This window comes from Sceloporus undulatus, chromosome 5, assembly GCF_019175285.1.
Source record: "Sceloporus undulatus isolate JIND9_A2432 ecotype Alabama chromosome 5, SceUnd_v1.1, whole genome shotgun sequence".
In the NCBI taxonomy this organism is placed as follows: domain Eukaryota; kingdom Metazoa; phylum Chordata; class Lepidosauria; order Squamata; family Phrynosomatidae; genus Sceloporus; species Sceloporus undulatus.
This window is the reverse complement of record NC_056526.1, coordinates 125687639-125709381: the sequence shown is the minus strand read 5'-3', so window position 1 is coordinate 125709381 and position 21743 is coordinate 125687639. Positions and strand designations below refer to the sequence as shown.

Below are 21743 nucleotides of genomic sequence, written 5' to 3'. Positions count from 1 at the left end.
CAATTTGCATTTGCGTTAGTATGAAATGCTCCTCCAGTTCGGCCATGGGATTCCCCCCGTTAGAAACAAACTACAATTCCCATGATCCTTTGTTGCTATTTTCCTTCTTCTACTCCCTGGCAGCCACAAGCAAAGCAGCTGTTTTTTGAGGAAGGAGTGAAGGAAGGTAAAGATAAGGAGCCTGAGCATGCCTCCTGCCTCATCCTTATTCCTGTCCACCTAACTTTTGGGATGGTGATACATCCCTCTGTGTGAAAAAGTCTAGAGGCCACATAATGAGCTTTCCTGCTCTCCTCCTCCACCTCCTTTTGCTTCTCTTTTCTCAGGCAGAGTTGGCTGCCCCAAGCACTTTCCTTGCCTTTCTCTTTCTCTCCGGGATAGAAAGTTTGGGAGGAAAGAGGAAAGATCAAATCCTCCAAGTTTGACAGGACTAGGAGAAGGCCTCCAAGTCTTGGCCCCCTTTAAGTGACTCTCACACCCAGTCCTGGGGGGTCTGTCTCACACTTTGAGAACCAGTGTTCACACTACAGTACCTTATAAGAATGCATATCCAAGCTGCCTATTGCCAGCAAAGCACCAGGCAGATTTAACTACTGTACTCTCTTTTAAGAAAGGGTTCAGTGTGTGTTTAAACATTGCCTATTATTGTACCATCAAACAATTGTGGTTTGTTTTACCATTTTACTCTGGTGTTTTTTCTGTAGTAGCCTTGAGGCTGTTTGAAAACTGTTTTGTCCATTGCAGGCCCCTTGCCGTGAGTAAATACGTACAGTACCATGGTATGGATTACAGAAATGGAACATTTTTTTAACTTTTAGCACTGACCAATATGATTTGTGCATTATTTGTACATAATAATAATAATAATAATAATAATAGGGGGTGTAAGCTTTAATCAAACATTTCCTAGGGACCTGGGGTCTGAGAAAGGTTGGGAACCACAAACCTAAACATTACAATGATATATGCAAATTTTAAGTTTTTTAAAACACACACACACACACACACACACATATATATATAATGCAAATTTTAAAGTCTTGCTGCCATCACTGCACAGGGCAACCTCCCTGACTGGCAGTCACTCCTCCATGTCCTTGCTTTCACAGTTTTTAATTTTGCTTTGGCAAAACCTGATGGACACCAGAAGTGGACTGTTGCAGGGAAAGGAAACTTCCCGCCAATTTTTAAATCGTGATTTGCCTCCTTCCTTCCCAGGTACTAAGGATGGAATGCGGTGACGTCACAGGCAGAGGCAGGTGGTGGTGCTGCTGCTGCGGCTCCCTCCAGGCGCCAGAGCAAGAAGAAAAAAAAGATAGGTAGAGGAAGGCAAGGCAGGCACTGGCTGGCTAGAGGCTTGGTCCTGGCTGGGAAGCCGGCACTGAGCATGCGCACTGGCCAGCAGGAGGCAAAAAGCCAGCCCTGCACACACTCACAAGGAGGAGGAGGAGGCACACAACTCTAGCTGGCTCAAATCAGCGCCAGGAGGAGGCTGGGGTGCTGCTGCTGAGCAGAGCAAGGTAAAGGAGAACCCTGCAAAGAGCAATTTGCAGCACAGGAGAGAAAGCTCTGGGCTGGCCAGTTTTTAGTTGCAGACATGCATGCAGAGCTGGAGAGAGAGCATATATGCATAGCTGTGAAATATATATATATATAGAGAGAGAGCATGCATGCATAGTTGTAATATATATGTATGTGTGTGTATAAAGAGAGAACATATAGGCATAGTTGTAATATATATATATATAGAGAGAGAGAGAGAGCGAGAGAGAGCATATAGGCATAGTTGTAATATATATATATATATATATATATATATAGAGAGAGAGAGAGAGAGATACATGCATAGCTGTGAATATTATATGTATGTATGTATGTATGCATATATTCCACAGCTGTGCTGCATGTAAGCAATTGAAAATGAAGAGAGGCTGCTGGGGAGGAAAGTGGGGAAGCCTGGAAGGAAGGCAGCCAGCCCTGTCCCTGTTGCCCTTGTTGTCCTACCCAGGGACTCCTCCTTTCTTCTGCACTGCGACGCCCTGAACTTTGGCTGTCTGTCCCGGGGCTTGTTGGGGGGCAGCAGGAGGCGCCTAGGCTCCCCTTCCACCTCTTTTATTCCCTCTTCTCCTTTCCCTGTTTGCAAAGGCAACTTTGGAGCTGGGACTGGGGCCCAAACTGGGTCCTTTCCCTCCATTTCTTTTGGCCTGGAGGTCCAAGCTCTGCTCCAAAAGTGTGTGTTTCACTCCTGTGACTCTTGCCCTGGTCCTCCATCCCAGCCTCCCTGTCCAGGAGGGATCCCAACACCTCCTCCATTTTTTCAAGTGTATATTTTGTACTGTATGTTGCATTCTGCATGTATGTTATGTTTCTGTTTTATGTTTGTATCCTTGTTTATGCAAAGGCCAGTGGCCAAAAGCAGTAAAAATTGACTCTGAGGTCCTCCATTTTGAGCATGGATTTTACATTTGCTAGGAGTGTCCTTAGCCTTGTATTTGGTCATGTCCTCAATTTTTCTCCTCTGAGATTTGGACATATCTATAGTCAACTTGAGGGATTGTTTTGTGGCAGTTTGAGTGTTGAGTTAAGATTTGGGATATTTGGATTCTCAAGGTGACTAAGTTTGGTCCTCCTTTTCCAGGACATGTCCTACATTTCCACCTCCTTTGCAAGAGGAATTCCCAAAGGTCCTCCATTTTAAGCATATGACTAAGAAGCACACATTTACATTTTATAGGAGTGTTTTATAGGAGCTTTTTACGTGATCATGTCCCACATTTTGAGGTGCCTCGTCCTCCTCTGAGATTTGGACATATCTATAGTCAGTTTGAGGGGTTGTTTTGTGGTGGTTTGAGCTTGGGATATCTGGGATTCTCAAGGTGACCAGGCTTGGTCCTCCTTTTCCAGGACACGCCCTACATTTCCACCTCCTTTGCAGGAGGAACCCCCAAACGTCCTCCATTTTGAGCATAGCAATAGCAAGTACATTTTTGTAGCGCTTATCAGTGCACTTAAGCACTCTCTTAAGTGGTTTACAATGTGGTTTGAGCTTTTTCTGTGGCCATGTCCCACATTTTGTCCAGGCATGTCCCCCACATTTTGCGGTGTAAAAAAGTCCTCCTTTCAGAGGAGGACATAATCTGGTCCCTCTGGTTTAAGGAGAGAAGCTGGGCTGTGTGAAGGCTCCTCTGCAACAGTAACACCCCCAGAAGAGTTTTTCTTAGTGTTGGGTGGGAAGGAAAAGAAATGCATCAGTTGGCCTTAAATGTCCCAGCAACTATGTTGAAAATAGTTATAGGAGTTTATCAGACAAGGGAAATTGGAAGTATAATCCAATGGCAACCTGAACTCAATCATGGGGTTTAACGTTATTGCATGATAGACTACCACACGCAATTTTGGGCAATGGCATGCTATTTTTGGGTAATGGGAAGTCAGTTGGAATGCAATTCGAATTCACATAAATTCGCTGAACTAGCGACTTTACGTGAATGCGTTCTGCCCCCACTTTCTTTTCATTCGAAATTAAGAGAAATTCCTCCCGTGTGATAAACTGCTTATAGTTAGTTAGGGCATACATTTGCTTGGGTAATAGCTCAGGTCATGGCTCAGGTCATGGCTGTGCCATGCTTTGCCTTGCCTTCCCCCTGGATTTAGCCAGTCAGTCCCAGGCACTTAAGGGAAAAAGTTGGCAAGGATGTCCTCCTGACTAGGTCAAAGGAATCTTTCTCTCACTGATCCCTTGGGTGACTGCTTTGTGCTGCAAAAAGCCTGTGGAAAAGGGATCTGGCAGGTTGTTCTTACAAAGCAACACACAAAGCCCTTGGAGGTAACAGAGATGGACAGATGAACACAGCTGATAAATGGGGAAAAGTAGAAAAGGAATGGGAACTACTCACAGAATACTGTAAGACTAAATGGAGCTGAATGAAACAAAGGAATAAAAGTTGTGTATACATATACAGAGGCTGGATGGCCATCTGTCAGGGATGCTTTGATTTGGATTTCCTGCATGGCAGGGGGTTGGACTGGATGGCCCTAGTGGTCTCTTCCAACTCTATGATTCTGTGATTCTATATATACAGATGTGCATATGGATATATAGATATGTATGTATATTAAGTAGATCGTACAAAAATCTCAAGTAATAAATAATAACCTGAGGCGAGACATAATTGGGGTGGGGGGGGTGTTGGGAAGGGACTAGTATTTTTTATTGTTGTAACCCGCCCAGTTTCCTTGTGATTGGGCGGGCTATAAATTATTATTATTATTATTATTATTATTATTGTTGTTGTTGTTGTTGTTCTTGTTGTAAAATACAGGAGAAATAAAAGTGGATAATGGCAAAGATCTCCAGGCCACACAAACCAGAAAGGCAATAGGAAGCTCAGAAATAGAAAAAAGAGTTTATAGAGATTGTGGTTATTCATGACAAGAAATGTCATTGTACAATATATGTTAAAGACAGGGCAACAAAATGTAAGACTCTTTGTTTTTAAGTTACTACACTTTGATAAAAAGTAATGTTTTTTTTAAAAAAAAGCAACATACAAAGCCAACTCTTTAAAAATGTTGTGGTTGTTGTTGTTGTGTGCTTTCAAGTCATTTCCAACTTATGCAGCGGGGCCAGATGTCCTCCTTTTCCAGCACCTGCCCTACATTTCAGCCTTCTGTCCAAAATGTCCTCCATTTTGAGCAGGACTATGAAACATGAATATATATTTATATTAGTGTTCTTAGTATTTATTTTGTGCTGTCCTACATTGCTTCTTGAATGCCCTGCATTTTGTGGTGCCTTGTCCTCCTTTGTGGTTAGGACATCTGGTCACTCTGCACTTTAGAGGTTTTCTTGGCAAGTTTCTTCAGAGAGGGTTTGCCATCACATCCCCTGAGGCCGAGAGAGTGCAACTTGTCCAGAGTCACCCAGTGTGTTTCATGGCTGAGTAGGGATTCGAATCCTGTTCTCCAGAGTCATAGTCCAATGCTCAAACCACTACATCATGCTGGCTTTCCCAGTTAGCCTTTGAGAGCACTAATGGATAATGGGTTAATGTTGCCACAGCTGGCACAGAAATGCAGTCTCAGAACATTTTTTTGTTTTTGTGTGTGCGTGTGATACTAATATGTGGAGTAGACTGGAGAAGATGTTGTGTGCCTTCAAGTTCCGACTTAGGTGACCCTAATGTGAATCTATCACCGGGTTTTCTTTGCATAAGACTAATGGAACATTTGTTGTTTGGCTTCAATTAGTTTCCATCTTATGGCAACCCTATCATCAGGTTTAATTGGCAAGATTTGTTCAGAGTTGGTTTGCCTTTGCTTTCTTCCAAGGCGGAGAGAATGTGTCTCGCCCACAGTCATCCAGTGGGTTTCCATGGCCTAGGAGGGATCCCAGTCTTGGTCTCCATAGTCATTGTCCAGTGTTCAAATGACTAAACCATGCTGAGAGATACCTATAGTTAAATAATGTATATGCTAGCCAGTAAGAATTTCAAATTTCAGTCTGGTTTAGAGTTTCCTTAAAACCCAGTATTTCTTACACTTCTGCATAAATCTATTTCTGCTAGAATGTACATCTGGCTTCTTAAGAATGTCTCTCCTAAATACTAAATCTCCAGACTAAATACTCCTACACAGAGGGAGAGGGGGAGGGAGAGAGAAGGACTCAAAAGTGTTTCAGATGTGTATCTATCCCTCGAGTTTAACCTGAGAGAGACTTCATCATGGCCTGCCTCAGTTTCCTTTCTGTAAAATGGATTATTACTTTGTTTATGGTGGTTTGTTTTTTTGTTTGTCTTTTTGTATGATGGTTGTGAAAATGAATGATGTCATGACTGTGGAATAGTCTGTTTATTAAAAGTGACAGAATAATAAAACCTTACCACAGACCTCTGACAAGCACCATCCAACAGTGTAGTCTTAGCAAGTTTACAAGTGTAATGTTGATATATTCACGAATAAACAAGGATTTATGTTTTTCTTAGGACCATGAATCCGACCTTACTGTCTTGGCTATTCTCCTTTGTATTGATGTGGACAATTTTTATGTGCCTCCAGCTTAATGCCCTCTAGTCATTCAAATCCCTGAGCCAAAAACAACTGTTAGACCCTTTAAATCGACTGAATCCAGACGTCTGCCTTCCTCTTTTTCTCTGTCATTCCCACTCCATTCCTGGCATCAAATTGCTCCTGTATTGCTTCCTCTCAGCTGGGCTAATGTGTAGTGTCAGGTTTTTTCATCACATTGATAGCTGCTACAGGTTTTGTACTGAATTTAGTAAGAGTAACCCAGTAATGAGCTAATATTTATAAGCTGTCTGGAGGTTAGCCAGTGACAATCCTCCTCCCCTGAGCAAGCACATAAAAACACCCACATATGCATATGGATATCTGTCTAGCCATTTGGTCAGCATTTACTGAAGTTCATTTGTAAGTTTGTGATCACTTGTATTTTTTCATTTCTAGTCTTTTTTAATTGGTTGTCCCTTTTTGACTGTTGAGGCATATTGAAAAAATAATATGAGGTGAGGTTATAAAAGCCAGAAGAACTGTAGAGCTAAGAAAGGAATTCCCAAAGTCTGGGAGTGGTGGAAACACTCCCAAACTGACTTTCATACTGCTTGAAGCCAAGATTGCCAACCATATGGAAAACCTGAATTGGTCTGGATGGTGTTGGATGAAGCTGTCACTGAAACAACTGTCATGGATATGCACGCTTGCTTTTGGTTACAAGAGAGGAGATGCAATCAAATGCTTCTCTGTCGGGCAGGCTGAACAGTGTCAAGTAGCACTTCAGTTCACTTTCACGTCTAGTAGAAATGTTCTTTCACTTAAAAACACAATTGCATTCTTAGCCCAGACTATCTGGGTTAAGCTATGTGTGTTGCTATAGCCATTAGTGGTAGCAGTGAAAGATTTGAGCACAGTTTCAGATGGATGGCTACCTTTCTGGTTAAGCCTAGGCACATTAATTATGCTGGGCTGGGCTGATGTTCAGATAATGAACAGTAGGTTGTCATGGAATAGTATGTTAATTTCTAAAGTGAATTTATTAAACAATCTGACATGCAGCTGGTATACAATTTGTAATTAAACTGTCTAGATGAAACTTTTGCTAACCAACACCATTTAGGGGCCATTCCCACTTATTGCTGGATTGGTTTCTGTGGCCAAATCCAGGAATCAGTTCAGCAATAAGCGTGGTTCCCACTGTGCGCCGGAACAAGAGGAGTGGTGCAAAGGTAGTGGGAAGGTCTGGCCATGTCTCCTGTCACCTGCTTGCCTTGCCTTTCCTTACCTGGGCCACCAGTTTCTCCTTGGCTTTCTGCGTCCTCCGTCGGCTTCCCTGTGGGCTTCTTCCAATCAGCAACCTCCTTCCCAGGCTTCCCTGCTCAGCGACCTTCTTCCTCCATTCCCAGCCTCTTCACATCTGGGGAAACTGGGAAAGCGGTTTCAGGGAAACCAGGGAAGCCCTACGACCTCTTTCCCAGCTTCCCCGGCCACAAGGAGGCCAAGAATGGAGGAAGAAGGTTGCCAAGTGGGAAAGCTTGGGAAGGAGGTTGCCAAGTGGATGAAGCCCACAGGGAAGCTGAAGGAGGATGCAGAAGGCCGAGGAGAGGCTGGTGACCAGGTAAGGAGAGGTGAGGCAGACAGGGAGGCCAGTGGCAGGGGAGATGGCCAGGGCCCTTGCAGCTGTCCCCAGCTGTCATAGCTAGGCGGATTCTAATCTGCCTCTCTTGTTCCCACTTGTGCCAGGGTACGGATGTGAATCTGCATGGTTCCCACTGGGCTGAATCAATTTATTTGGGAAATTTGGGATTCAGCATCTTTTTGACGAGTGTTAAATGAGTAAAAACCGTGGCCCCTCTTTGAATTGCTTCCGTGATTCAAATTGAGTGGGAACCATGGTGGTTTGTACTGGATCATTTAAAATCTTGATCAGGTTTAAACCATAGTGGGAACAATGATGTATGGACTACAATTCAAACCATACCTAAAAAGCATTATGCAAGTCTGGGCTGGGGGCAATGCAAGTTGCAGTCCAAAAGATCTGGAGGGTCTAGGCCAATAGCCTGCAGTCCTGACAGAGTTAGGATCCACCTTTTCAACTAGTAGTAAGACTTCTTAATTGAAAGACAAATATTTTCCAAAGTTGGGGGCAGTGTTATTTTGTTCTTCCAGTCCCCATTCCATTTCCCATTCCTTATGGAAGTCTGTAGTAATGCCTTCATGATTTATGTAGCTAAGTCAATGCCTGATATAGGATGTGGGAAACCTGGCACGACAACAGTACATATTGTTGTTGTTTTTTAAGCTTTTTATATCACCCACTTTTTATTTTGTTTTGGTCTTGCTGTAAGTGGTTTTGGGTCTCATGTTGGAAGTGAGGTGGGATATAAATTAAATAAATAAACCAATCTGGAATTGGATCATTATCCATTTAATTTTCCCCCCTGCTTTTTTATTTATTTATTTATTGAATTTATACCCAGTCTTTCTCTCTACTATTGAGAGATCACATTAAATAAACAAACAGATGCCAAATATCTGCCTGATTTAGTTTAGTGGGTGAATGGACAAAAGAGAAGGTATTAATATACAGTATATGGTATTGTACTTAAGTTTAGGATTTTTGTAGTTGTAAATGCTTCTAAAAGAACTACTTTGTGTACATGAATTAAATTGCTTCTCTTTCATAGAACAGTGTTTCGTAAAGTCAGTGTAATGCTATATGTTTGACCTTATTAATATTGTAAAAGATGCAGGGATAGTGATAGTGAGGAAGCCATAATTGCATTCCCTTTTTGGTCTTAATCTCTTTCGTAGCTACTAGTTCAGGTACTTCTAGGCTGCATCTACACTGCAGAAATAATTTGGTTCACCGTCGTTTTAACTGCCATGGCTCAGTGCTATGGAATTCTGGGAATTGTAAATTCCAAAAAGTGTTCCAAATGTACACTGCAGAAATAATGCAGTTTGATCTGGGTTTAACTGCCATGGCTGCTATGGAATTGTGGGAATTTTAGTTTGTTGTGGCATCAGAACTCTCTTGACAGAGAGGACTAAGGGGAGAAACAGATGGTCAAAATAAGCATGTTTCTGGCTGGCTTTGAGGTGGGGCATTTAGATGATGTACGCCTTGAAGCCAGCCGGAAAATACATCCAAGCCATGCTACAGGGAGAAAAGCTGGACTAAAAGGGAACTGGATTTTTCCTTTTCTTCCTGTAACGTGAGCACATTTGCATGTACGTATAAATGCACCAACACCAGGGCAGCTCTGAAAGGGCGCTCTTTCCAAACCCTAACTCTAATTGTGCTGTACCCAAGCTGTGAGGGTGGCAGTGCCCAAAAGAGAAACTGACACCTCTCATGGAGATAAGTACAACATACATGAAACAAACAGTCAAAGAGGGGCCATGGAGTGAAGGGGGGGTGAAGGATGTGTGTGAAGGGGGCCATGATTGTACCTTGCCAGCATCTGCATGGGCACACCTCTGCTCTGATGCCCGGTTCCGAATGTGTGCAAGTTCACAGGGATGGCCATCCAATGGCATGGCAGTTGCAGGGGGATCGCTCCTGCAAAGATGTACAGGGATAGTGGGGGTGGGGGCAGCAAAAAAAAGGTACCCAGCGGCATGGCTTGATGCTGCACCATGTAGTTATGACATGTGCACTCCAGCCACCTTTGGAGTGGCCGTCGCAGTTAGTTGGGTTTCAATGCGGCTTTGGAAAAGGCAGTTTCAAGACACTTTTTTCTGCCTGTTTGTTTCACCCAAGTCTCTTACAAAACTACAGTTCCCAGAATTCTATAGCATTGAGTCATGGCAATTAAAGCAGTGTCAGACTGGATTATTTCTATGGTGTGAATGGGCTCCTAGATTTCACCTTAATATACCAAACATCAGAGGCTGGTGTTTTCTTTTCAAAGCTTGTCCAAACCAAACAAAATGTTCTGTGAGTCAGATATTAAATATGTATTGTGTATGAAAAAGAAACACAAACCCTGAACAATTATAAGTGCTTTATATTTAGAGGAGAAGGCATTTGGTTCTGTCTTTTCTAAAATGATATATAATTACTGGATTTTTTTTAATAAAAAAGTTAGCCAGACATGAAGTTTGTTGTTTCTTTGAAGCCTTCTGTGTCCTTCTTGCATATTCTTTCTCTCCTCCACAGTCAAAGACCTTAGCCTTGACCTGAGAGGGCCTCTGTTGAAGTATAACTGGATTAGTCCTGCAGGTTAATCCTGTCCCTGTTTTCTTTTTTCTTTTTTTTAAATAATTAAAAATCTGAGAATTCAGTATGTTGTGACTTCACTTGCTGATGTGTCAGCCTTTTGTCTTTTTATTTTCTTTGAGGCCACCCACCAGTAATAATGCAAAATTATGGAGCATTTAGTTTTGAGTAATTGGTGTCAAGATACATGAACCACTTCTGGAGGCTTTCTCTGGCTAAATCTTGAAGTAGTGAATGTGTGTTTCATCAGTGTTTCAAGATATGACAGCTCTCAAATGCACACCTGTGTGCCAAATATTGTAAAAAAAATTGACAGCAGTTACTTTGCAGTAATATAGTAACACTGATCTGTGAAGCAAAAAATGGGGGGGGGGTGTTTCAAAACATCTAGCTAAACATTTTATTTTGATTTTTTGTTTTGTTTTTAAAGGATGGCTTTAAAATAGATAAATAAATGGTGCATTTGGAAATTGAATATGCTTAGATTTTGAAAAACTGAACTGGAATTTAATATCTCAAACATGGAGTTTAAATTTTAAAGTAAATCTTTTTAATATGTGGTCTGTTTAACACTCAGAACTTGGTAACTATTTTGTCCCGTGACTTGTAGTGATAGTCATGCCAGTCAGCTTGAGGTGAATAGCTTTGGATACTTGTACTTCTATCTTTCTCTGTTTTTTATACAATGTGGCTGGGAAAAAACAGGAGAAACTGGAAAGGGCACTCACTTTAAATATGATACCATTGTTCTTTCTCTGGCCAAGGAAGGAATAGCATGTGTATGGTTTCATGTGGCTCACTAAGACATTAAATGATTACAAATTCTTTTTAAAAGTAGTCATGCCCCAAGCAGAGAATGACCCACTAACGAATGGACAGCACAAGCTCAATAATCTGGAATAACCTGATGAAATCTCTAAGTACCTAGCTTTGGTATGTGGGAATATAAAATACCATTGGGTTAAACATTTTCCAGGCTGCCTTGTAAAGTTATTGGAAAAATCAGGTTACCTTATAACAGATGTTTAATCAAGTTTTATTGCAGTATGAATGCACAATGAATAGATTGTGTTAAGGTAGGAAAAATATGAACCGTCAGCCTACCATCTATATATATGGTTCATTTTGTTAGATGTTTGGGAAACACTGTGCTCATGTTATGATGTTAAACATTTGCTGTCAATGTCATGACTGAGAGTCACTGAAAACATTGGGGCTTCATTCTAAGTAAGCAAACTTCTTCTAGTTTTCTGTTTTTGAAATAAATGTATGTGCATAAATGGCAGGCTTAAAATCAACTTTAAAAAAAGCAGATAAAGAAAACAATTTCCTGCTTCAGTTATGAAGTATGTTGTGCTCAACTAAATCAGTAAACTGTAGCCCTGGTTGAGCACAGGGTGTGTGTTTCTGGTACTGTATTCTGGGTTTTAATGGGAAAACATTTTGGCTATATGCCCTCTAAAGAATGTGAATGAATTTAGTGGACATGGTATTCAGCTGCACTTGTAGTATTTTTTAAACAGTCTTTGATTTTAAATCTCTTTAAAGCAATGAACAGGGGAGTTCTGAAACGAAGCAGATAAACTTGCTTAACAGTATAATGCAGTGTTTCTCAATCTTCCAGGAATTCAGCTCTCAGAACCCAAGCCAGCGTGGCTGATGGTCAGGAATTCTGTGAGCTGAAATCTCAAGCTTAGTGAAGACTGAAGATTGAGAACTATAGAACTCACAAGTGCTTCACTTCCCCAGTTAATGCAGCTTTCATGGTAAATACAGTATATATTTGACTATACGTCGACCTCATGTATAAGTCAAAGACAGGTTTCGAGGCCAAAATTATGGATTTTAATATGACCCATGGATAAGTCGAGGATAAAACTTAGGGGCACATAACAAAGTATCTAAAGGATGAAGCAAAGGAAAACAATGCCAAAGAACTTACAAAATTCCATCAGGCATAACTGTTTGTGCTTACACTGAAGGCGGATGAAAGAGGTGGATGAAAGAGTAGAGGGGGATCAGTGCTTCCAGGACAGATTAGACTCTTGTCATTCACCAGGAAACGGTTCCTTTTAAAAATAAGAGTTAAAGTACAGTAGTTAAATTGACCTGTGGGTAAGCTGACTTTGGTTTTTTGTGTCCTTTTTTTTAGTGAAATGTCTAGGCTTATACCTGAGTATATACAGTACTTACCAACTGTGTTGAAGCTTAAACTAGCTGTTCCATTCAGAATCAGAAGTATCTTCTTTTTCTATATGGATCAAAACACTCGGTTGTTTCCTTGGTTATACAGGGAATGGAATAGACAAAACTACTGTGGTTTTAAAAGTGTTTCATTGTTTACTTTTATGGATTAATACCATTTGAATAAAGTTGTGGCTGATTAAAAGGATACCAACAACTTTCAATATAAGCTGAGGCAATACATACATACATATGTTCATGAATATTACTTAATGGCTCCTGACTATGTGTATGAATCACTTGGAAAAATATGATGAAAACAACATGTCAGCACTTTGATATTAATATAATCAAGTTACCATTTCATGGTGGAGGCATCAAGCTATGACTATACAGATGTGGACTCCAGATTCTTACAATGAAACTGATGGCAAATGTAAATTGTGGCTAGTGGAATGCATAGCATCTGTAAGGTTATCTTATAAATCAGTTTTTGAATGTGATGGGAACTAACAAGTAAACTGCCATTAAAGCTGGATTTTATGGTATGTTGCTTTGGTTTAGAAAGCTTGTCTTTAATGGGGGTAGTTTTGAGCTGCAAAACACCTTTTGAATTTAGTAGGATAATACCTTAACCTGTCTCAGAGTGGAATGGTATAGATATAGAATGTTCATGTGGGGAAAATGCCTGTTCTCTGCTTACTGATTCAAATGTATGTTCCAGCTCATTAGACTTTTACAATAATCGTATTGCAAATGTATAAAATTCAAAGTCTGATTAGTGATTTTAAAATGTGCTTTAATGCTCTCCTTTTTGTGTTATGGCACTAGCCATGCCATTTTCGTCACCTTTCAGCCATGTAGCATTGGAGATAGCCGAGTTTTTCTCTGACTTTCAATTGTCTTTCATGAATTGTTCAGGTTCATTGATTATTAATTTTCCATTCTTGTAAAGATTTGTCTCACAAATGTGTCGCACAATTCCTAAGACTACTTCAATATCTCTCTAATTGAAAAGTGAAAGTGAAACACATACAAATCTCATCTTTCTACATAGCAACCCACTTTGCATGTAATGGTGAGAAGTTATTGGTGAATGAGCAAGAACGGTTCTCAGCCACTCTTACTTTCTGCTAAGCAACTAACTCTACCTCCACAATCCCTGGCCAGTGGTCAGATTTCCTATTGCTGGCTAAATGGGGCCTTTGTACTAGTGCCCTAGTGTTCTATCTTGGGGTGATAGAAGATAGACTCTACAGCAGTAGAGTCTATCTTTCTAATGCCGCAACCCTTTAATACAGTTCCTCATGTTGTGGCGACCCCCAACCATACAATTATTTTCATTGCTACATGCAAATATGTATTTATCGATGGTCTTAGGTGACCCCTGTGAAAGGGTCATTCGACCCCCCAAAGGGGTCCCGACTCACAGGTTGGGAACCACTGCTCTACAGGGTTGTAAAATGCAGAAGCAAACAACAAATATCAAAATACACAACTATGCCCCTACCCACTCCAATAGCTGTACAAATTGTACAATCAGATTAGTAACAGTAGAACATTCACTCTTCCAACCTATTCCTAGACTTTATATCTTTTCACAACATCAAACTGCTAACCTAATGCAAAAAGTATCAAACAATGCCAGTAATACAAATTGACTCTTTACACTGGTGGGCAGCTGTTAACATTTGGCCATGATGTTAACAAGGATTCCGAAACCCCCGGTTCCTACCAAATCTGAGTCTTTTCTATGTGTGCTACATCTCATTCAAGCAGCAAGACTTCTCAGCTTCTCCTATGTAGCTTGCCATACCCATGAGGCAGATGAAATTTCAGAGGAAGTTACCTTGGAGGCCATAGCTTTCAAAATTTCTGCCAACCTAGAACTGGCTTTTCCACCATGACTGTATTTTCCAGAATCTCCAGGTACTTCACCCTGGACAAATTGTCAAAAATATATTAACATACAAATAGTAAAAGTTGGAATTGCAAATAAATAAATAAATAAATAAATGGTTCCTTTTATCATTAATGATGGGGTGCAAAAAGAGAGAGAGAGAGGCAAAAATAGACGAAGGATAAACAACATTTTGATATTAGAAATAGAGCTAGACCAAAATTGTGTCTTTTAAATACAGTGGACCTCAGTAAGAAGACACATAAAGGGAGCATAGTTAATTTGCTATATGACTACAAGAGGAAGACTACTGTGTACCGTACTAAATATTACACAGAAGGGTATTGCAAGTATCAAGGTGTGGGTAAAAAAATTATGGGATCTGGAAAAATCTGATAAGCTGTTCAATTTATTAAAAGGACACTCAACACAAATATATGTGCAAATGTGGCAACCTTTTATAAATTATGTTTAAAAAAGAACAAGAGATAATGTGATTGTAAGTTTTGATAGTAAGATTGGAATATGCTTCTAACAGGAAGATGTTGAGTTATATCATTGTTAGTGTCAAATAAACTATAGGAAAATGTAGAAAAGTTGGTTTATAAAAGAGTGTGGTGTAGTGTGGTTTGAGCGTACGATACTGGAGACCAGGGTTTGAGTCCTGGCTGAATCATAAAACTTACTGGTTGACCTTGGGCAGGTTGCATGCTCTCAGCCTCAGGGAGAAGGCAATGACAAACCTCTGAACAAATCTTGCCAAGTAAGTCCTGTGATAGGTTTGCCTTAGGGTTGCCATAAATCAGAAATCTCTTGAAGGCACAGAGTAGCAAAAGATGGAATAGCTATGGGGGTACATGTAATAGTTAGAGATCACAGAGTAGTATGGGAAGTAACAGTGGGGAAGGGGAGAAGGGGGTAGTGGCTCTATTCTTTATATATTTTTATTCCTTGTGTCTATTTTTGCTTATTTTTGCTCTATATCTTTATTTGTATTTTCTTTGTAAACCAATTTGTTAATAAAGTTAATTTTATTTTAAAAAACAAATACAAAACCCACACTCTCCAGTGACAAGAGGTACTATGATCAATGATGCCAATGGTCTCTATCAAGTTATTTAGAATGAGGACAAGTAATTCACCGTATGGTCTGAACACCTGTGTGCTGTTTCACAATTAATTCTTATTTAGCTCTCATTTGAATTCCAGGGGCTGAGAGCCAAATTACATATCAGTTGAGAGGCACACATGAAGTAGCTGCTGGCAATGCCATTTACATTTTATATATTTAGATTAGTGTGTAATAAGTGCATATGCTTTCTGTTATACATGCGGCAAACTTGAGAGACATGGCAGCTTTTTACAGCAAATGTAAAATGTATGGCACTATGATTTTATCAACCTGCTTGCTGCAGTGATAACAGATGGCAGTTGAAGTAAACACAAACAACTTTGGCAGTAGCAGTTTTGGGTTCTCTGTGTCCAACAACAACATGAGCACCACGTTGATGAAGAGCCCAAACCATATCTCCTACTTTTTTTCTCATTAGAAGATTGCTTTCAACAATTTGAACAGTACTTATATATTGAATAAGCAATATATATTGCATCACCATAGGTATTTTGTACTGTATTATCATTTTCACCTCATTCAGATAAAAATGAAACATGATTTTGTCTATTGTTGGATTTTGCTCATCGGGAATGTGCTATCTAGTTCTTTTCTCTTGGTTTAATGTAAAGTAAGATATGAAGAAAGGACTAGAAAATAACTTTAATATGTAACTTTAATATGGTTCCCACTGTCGGTGTGAATGGAATTTTATTTGTATTGCAGAAGAGCTTATATAACTGAGGAGCATGAAAAGGCAACTGGATGGTGTTTGGGTGTGTTCTCCGCTTTCTGAGAGGAATGGCAAACTAATTAACAGCAAACCTTCATTTCCTCTGGCCTAAGGGAAAAGAGGCCACAAACTGGGAAAGTTTTGTAAAACAAACAAAAATTAAAAACCTTGACTTAATTAAAACCAGAATTGATTTATAAGGCAGAGTGTTCAATGCTGTAAGTGAACAGCCTTGCGATCTTGAAATAGAAAATGCTTGATAATCTCCCCCAATGGTTGGCAATTGGGGGTGGGGGTACTGAACTGGAAATAAAGGGTGGAAGTTAGCCTCAGGAGAGCCAGCATGGCTATGACTTTGGAGACCAAAGTTCAAATCTTTGCTCAGCCAGTGAAACCCAGTGGGTGATCTTGGGCAAGTCATACACTCTCAGCTTCTGAGGAAAGTAATGGCAAACCCCCTCTGAACAGATCTTGCTAAGAAAACCTGGTGATAGGTTTGTTTGAGGGTTACCATAAGTTGGAAGCTTGAAGGCATACAAGTAGTTCCACCATGGATTTAAACTGCAAATTTCAGGATTCCATAGGATGGAACTACACCAGTTAAAGTGGAATCATAGCACCCTAATTGTGGTGTGTGAAAGAGCACTGACTCGTCAAATTCATTACTGCTGATGAATACAGTTCTTCAGTTGATAATGTAGTCCACATATTCATCCACATCTTGCTGTCTGCTGAGAAATTCTTTGATCCAGAAAACCAGCCCATAGGATGCTTTACATATACATACATGGGAGAAAAGACCAAATGGCTGCATTTCCTGTTAAGCAAAGAAGAGAGAGATTTGTAGCAAATATAAAATGGAGATGTTTTCATATGTATAACTTCTTACAATCTTTTAAATAAATAGTAGCAAATTTGCTAAGTTTTACTATTATGTTGTTGTTGTTGTGTGCCTTCAAGTTGTTTCTGACTTACAGTGACCCTAAGGTGACCCTATCACTGAGTTTTCTTGGCAAGATTTGTTCAGAAGTTTGCCATTGGCTTCGCCTGAGGCTGAGAGCCAATATGACTTGCCCAGGGTCACCCAGTGGGTTTCCATGTCTGAGCCAGGATTCAAACCGTGGTCTCCAGAGTCCAACGCTCAAACCTCTATGCCATGGTGGCTGTCTGTTATTATTTGCTACTAATAAATAAACTAACTTGGAACAAACAATGGATGAAAGTAAGCTTTTTATTTAAAAACCTTTGAGTGAATAGTAGAGGCCCAGAGGCAGATCACAAAAAGAGCTATGTTTCCATGAGCCCATCTGCTTCTTGCACAGAGGAACCAGTCTTTGAGCAAGTTCTTAAGTTCTCTTTCATCTGGAGGTTGTCCCTTAATCCAATGTATAGCATCCTTGTTTTGTTCTACAATGGTGCCTCGGGTTACGAAATTAATTCGTTCCGCCATTCCTTTCGTAACCCGAAAATTTCGTAACCCGAAAAGGCTTTCCGTTAGCACTGGAAAGCCTATAGCTGCACTTTGCAGCATTTGAATTTCGCGCCGAAATGAATTTCGTAACCCGAAAAATATTTCGTAACCCGAAACAGTTTTTGCCAATCCAACTTTTTCGTATCCCGGAAATTTCGTAACCCGATCATTTCGTATCCCGAGGTACCACTGTACTTCAAAAGAGAGATGTGGGAACAGCTTCTGAATTATAGCCCTCCTCTATCTGTGCCCCAGGCTCAATGCAATAAATAAATGGGAAATAACATAAAGAAGCGGGGTGCCTTTCTTTTCCTCACATACATATATATTCCTTGTCTAAATTCTTACAAAATTAATAAGTTGTATTTTGTAGAAAAAGTGTTACACTAAGAGAACAATTAATAATCATACGTAGCAAGTTATATCATCTTTTTCTGTTGACATATCGTCTTGCCCAGGGCTGCAAAGCCTGGTTCTTGAATTTCAATCATTTCTCATGCTTGTTGCCTTAGCTGGCAGTTGACCCTTTGGGCTGATTCTTTTCTTGCTCAAAGACGAATGGTGAGATCATTTTTCACTTGCAGGAAAGGAATTCAAAATCTTATCAGTCTGACTTCTCACTTTCATTCTTACTTTTTCTGTCCTTATTAATAAGGCACTTGTTTTGCAATATATTCCACCTGATATTTTAATTATTTAGTTACATATTGTTTTAGATGGTTCATATATTGATGCTTCTCACTTTTGAATGGCTGTGAATTCTCTAGAACACTGGCACTGGTGTTATGCTTAGGTTTAAATTGTTTACTGCCAGCCTTCCGGTAAAAGTAGTTTACACTGAGAAAGTATTGTTAATGTTTTGTGTCAGTCCTGTATGCCAGCAGTAACATCATACTTGTAGAAAGCTGGGTAAATTCTATCATCAGCTTGAGTAGTTCTCAGTTTAATAGAGCCAGTGTGGTGTAGTGCTTTGAAAGTTGGACTACGACTCTGGAGACCAGGGTTTGAATCCTGGCATGGCCATGTAAATCCCTGGGGGGCCCTAGGCAACTTTCACAGCCTCAGAGGATGATATTGGCAAACCCCCTCTAAAGAAATTTGCCAAGAATATCCCATGTTTGCCCTAGGGTTGCCATAAGTCAGAAATGACTTGAAGACACAGCACCACAATGACACTCAATTTAATAGAACTACTCAACTGGAGTAGTTCTATTAAATAAATGGGCACTTAGCAAGTCAACAGTTCCATTGATTCAGCAGATTTACACTAATTGGTAGTAACAATTGGATTTAGCCTGTTAAGAATATTCTTCTCTCTTTAGAAACTTAAAATCAGTTTTTAAGTACCTGCACATTATATTATTTTATTGGGGAAACCCATGATAATCTAAATAATTTGGAGGAGCTGATGAAATCAGCCAGATAATTGATAGCATTATACTGCAAATCGTTAGGCCAGTCATCCATATGCATACTGGATGGGAACAAGCTCACACCACAGAACAAGTTGCTGACAGAAGATGGCATATATCACATTAGAGGACGAGCAAATGGAAGTCCCTCTAATATTGTGGGGGATATTGTGGGGGAAACCTATTTGAAATTTCCTGAATATTGTGGGCAAAGTTGACATCTGGGTTTGTGGCAAGGTCTGCAAAGAGGCAGGCATAGCTTCCGGCCATGTTTGGGGTGTGGGTGTAAATGCCACACTCCCAATGCAGCCCGGAAGCAACACTTGTGGCCTGTCTCTTTCAGGTTCATGTCTTAAAGGTGCTACAAGGTGCAATAGAATAACTTGTTTATGTTTATATGGATTTATGTCTGATTAGTATGAGACAATCAGTGCAGTTGGAAAATATTCCCAAAAATACAAATTCCAAAAAAGCATATCTAGATTTTGCCACCTAATACAAGAGACACACAATTTTATTACGCCTTTGTATTTAATGGGACTTCAGAATCCACTTATTTGGTATCCACAGAGAGTCCTGGAACCAAACCCCAGTGGATACCAAAGGCTCACTGTATTTATTCTGTGGGTTTATTCCAGTGAGCCTAGTGCTGTAATGGTTTGAGTGCTGAACTCAGGGAGAGAGGGGAGAAATCCCTGTGCAGCCTTGCAAATCCACTGGGTGACCATGAACTTTCTGCCTTTGAAGAAGCCAATGGCAAACCTCTTTTGAATAAATCTTGCCAAGAAAATCCTAGGATAGGGTCACTATAAGTCAGAACTGACTTAAAGGCACATAACAACAATAGTAACTATAGTACAATGTGACTAATCTTTAGATTCAAATCTTTATTTTGTAATTAGTTAATATTGTGTACTCCATAGTTTTATATGGCAGATCTTAATTTTTCAGCATGTATGAACAGAGAAGGATGCATATTAAGCTGTAGCAGCAGAATTGCATAGTATAATTGATGGGACATGTGTGACCAAAGTACTCCAACATTTAGATTGTAAAGGTCAAAGTTTCTTGTGTCTTTTAAATGTCACAGGTTAATGTTTTAGTGTAAATAGAGGTCTTACAGATATTTCTCAGTTATGCTCTCTATTTTCCCAAGACAAATAAAACAGTCTTCTGATTGTTCCTTCCAGGAAGTGCAACACTATTGATGTGCATCAAGTAGCATGTTTTGTATTTTTACAAAGCCTGCATTATCTTTAACAAATTTATATTTAGGACGTTAAAAACAAGTTCTAGGCTTCATCTATGTTGAATCATAGAATCATAGAATCATAGAATCATAGAATCATAGAGTTGGAAGAGACTGCAAGGGCCATCCAGTCCAACCCCCTGCCATGCAGGAAATCCAGATCAAAGCATCGTCGACAGATGGCCATCCAGCCTCTGTTTGAAGACCTCCAAGGAGGGAGACTCCACTACACTCCGAGGGAGTGTGTTCCACTGTCGAACAGCCCTTACTGTCAGGAAATTCCTCCTAATGTTGAGGTGGAATCTCTTTTCCTGCAGCTTGCATCCATTGCTCCGGGTCCTAGTCTCTGGAGCAGCAGAAAACAAGTTTGCTCCCTCCTCAATATGACATCCCTTCAAGTACAGTATTTAAATAGGGCTATCATATCACCTCTTAACCTTCTCTTCTCCAGGCTAAATATCCCCAGCTCCCTGAGTCGTTCCTCATAGGGCAAGGTTTCCAGACTTTTCACCATTTTAGTTGCCCTCCTTTGGACACGCTCCAGTTTCTCAATGTCCTTTTTGAATTGTGGCGCCCAGAACTGGACACAATATTCCAGGTGGGGCCTGACCAGAGCAGAATATAGTGGCACTATTACTTCCCTGGATCTAGATACGATACTTCTATTGATGCAGCCTAAAATCGCATTGGCCTTGTTAGCTGCCGCATCACACTGTTGACTCATGTTCAACTTGTGGTCTACTTGGACTCCTAGATCCCTTTCACATGTTGTCTCCTTAAGCCAGGTGTCTCCCATCCTATATCTGTGCATTTCATTTTTTCGCCCTAAGTGCAGTACCTTACATTTCTCCCTGTTGAAGTTCATTCTGTTAGCTCTGGCCCAGCTTTCTAGTCTATTCAGGTCATTTTGAATTTTGATCCTGTCCTCTAGAGTACTAGCTATTCCTCCCACTTTAGAGTCATCTGCAAATTTGATAAGTATTCCCCCAATTTTTTCCTCCAAGTCATTGATAAAGATGTTGAACAGTACTGGGTTGAAAGGTTTATATGAGAAAAAAAACTGAAATTCTATGTTATGCATGGAATAAATGCACAATATTTTTTGGTGATTTGAACAGAAGAAACTGAAACAATACTGTAGCTAGTTTCAAAAGAATCATTGCAAGTAGTTCAGTGTGCCAGTCATGGCTCTGGAAGGAATGTTTATTAATAATATGCAATAGTTTTGAAATTGAAGTCATAGAAAGGCTGTGTGTGTGCATTGAATGGGTTGATTGATCCATGGAGCTAATGCAAGTTACTCTTTGCCTGAACTGAAATATTATTGACCCATACAAAAAATATGTAATGAGTTGATCTCAAGTTCATAAATTGTGGGGAAGAAGAGATGCACTGTTAATTTTTCACATTCCTCTTCTAATGGAGCTTGGGCATCAATGATGGCTA

The 21743-nt window shown here is 40.1% G+C and overlaps 1 protein-coding gene across 2 annotated transcripts in view; it reads left to right on the top strand.

The window, feature by feature from the left end:
• Positions 1-1377: 1377 nt before the first annotated feature.
• The window catches only part of MTUS1 (microtubule associated scaffold protein 1), a 142280-nt gene continuing 121914 nt past the window's right edge, over positions 1378-21743 (top strand). For both annotated transcript variants that reach the window (XM_042470528.1, XM_042470526.1), the window contains exon 1: positions 1378-1520. The gene's annotated coding sequence lies outside the window, so the exon portion shown is untranslated. The remainder of the gene's footprint in view (positions 1521-21743) is intronic.